The sequence below is a fragment of the Macadamia integrifolia genome, chromosome 2 (assembly GCF_013358625.1).
Source record: "Macadamia integrifolia cultivar HAES 741 chromosome 2, SCU_Mint_v3, whole genome shotgun sequence".
In the NCBI taxonomy this organism is placed as follows: Eukaryota; Viridiplantae; Streptophyta; class Magnoliopsida; order Proteales; family Proteaceae; genus Macadamia; species Macadamia integrifolia.
The window spans coordinates 11,477,299-11,478,858 of record NC_056558.1 but is presented as its reverse complement, the minus strand read 5'-3'; the positions used below and the strand labels follow the sequence as shown (position 1 = coordinate 11,478,858).

Below are 1,560 nucleotides of genomic sequence, written 5' to 3'. Positions count from 1 at the left end.
TCGTGAATATATGAATGTTTATTGCTCACTTAAGAGGGTGCTCAAAGATTGATCACTGGATCAACTCCCCTAGTAAGGGCACTGATACTACCATGCACCATTATTCCCCCCTTACTTCCCATCCATTCGGCCTCAGTGGGCGCCCGGATCATAATAGTGGTGGGTCCAACTTGCACCAAATAATAATAATAATAATAATAATTTCATTGTATATATCACAAAGCTCACGTGTATGCTATTTATGATGTTCCTAGAATTTGTAAAGATTTTTTTTCATAGTACTAAGCATTCATCAATCAACAAATAAATAATTAAAAAAAAAAAAAAGGGTGAGAGAACACTACATGACCCGGCCCGTTAGTGTTCTCAACCAATGGAAGGGCAAGTAAGGGGTAGTGTAGTCTTTTCATACCTGCTGTGTGTGGACATAGACCCCTACGTCAACATGGGGTGTCAATAGCATTATACATGAAGCATCAACAAGACCAGGTTTTCAGACTTTTTTGAGGGGTGAGGCAGTCATTCTGCCCTCTCTTTGTCTTGGTGTAGAGTTGTACCACCTTTAAGACATCTTACCCTTAAAAATGAATTAGGTGAAAGGACTCAGCCATCTAACTTAGGAAATGCTAGACGCATTGGCCAAACTAATGAAAAAGTTTTATTTCAGTGTCCGTGAATGCGAAATTCTGCAAGGACCCCAAAGCTTGCCACAACCAATGGTTTCTTCTTAACAAAGGCTCAACATAGCTGGGAAGACCTCGAACAGACTTGGGTTGAAAATACTCCGGTGAATGTATATTACTGGACTCAACACAATAGGCATATCCATGGGTCACATTGACCATACGGTCTCAACCCTCCACACATACACCTTCGAGGTACAGAGATCCTAACAGACTTAAGGGGTACCCTATATGATGGCTTCATAACCTCCAACCCCGAAAATCGCCTCATCACCCAAATAGTCAGAATCCTTGTATCATCACTGTGGGAAATGCTGTCTTTGGATCGGAGCCTTCCATATCAGATGATGTTCTTGCCACAGCCTTCCAACTTGACAAGAAAGTGGTTGATAATCTTCAAGCTAAATCCCGGACCTGAACAAGAAGAAGGATATTAGAAAAATAAAATTAGTTTCTATGGCTTATCCTCTCCTCTGGGCTACTAGCATGTATAAGTTTTTTATGTGTTCTTGTTGATGTGAATGAGAGTGTAGGTTAATAAAATGGATTTTTTTTTTCTCTTGTGATTCTCTCTCTCTCTCTCTCTCTCTCTCTCTCTCTGTTAGAATTCTGGTTCCTCTTTAGCTTTCAATTATGAAAATATCTCAACAACTTATAAATTAATAAATAATCATACAAGAAAGCCATTTTATCTAATTTACATATTTTTTAAAGCCCCACAGCGAGACCTCACGTAATGTGAGGTTGTTCCATTGCAACTTAGTGGTCATAGATTTAAATTGAGAAACACCTTACCTACGAAGTGGGGGGTTTAGCTAGGCTGCGTATGTTATGATTCTCCCTATACTCCAGATTTCAGTCAATTCCCATCTAATCT

At 39.4% G+C, this 1,560-nt stretch overlaps 1 long non-coding RNA gene across 1 annotated transcript in view; it reads right to left on the bottom strand.

The window, feature by feature from the left end:
- Positions 1 to 635: 635 nt before the first annotated feature.
- LOC122071560 overlaps positions 636 to 1,560 on the bottom strand; it is a 2,239-nt gene continuing 1,314 nt past the window's right edge. The window contains exon 2 of the long non-coding RNA XR_006138207.1: positions 636 to 1,097. This is a non-coding gene — a long non-coding RNA (uncharacterized LOC122071560). The remainder of the gene's footprint in view (positions 1,098 to 1,560) is intronic.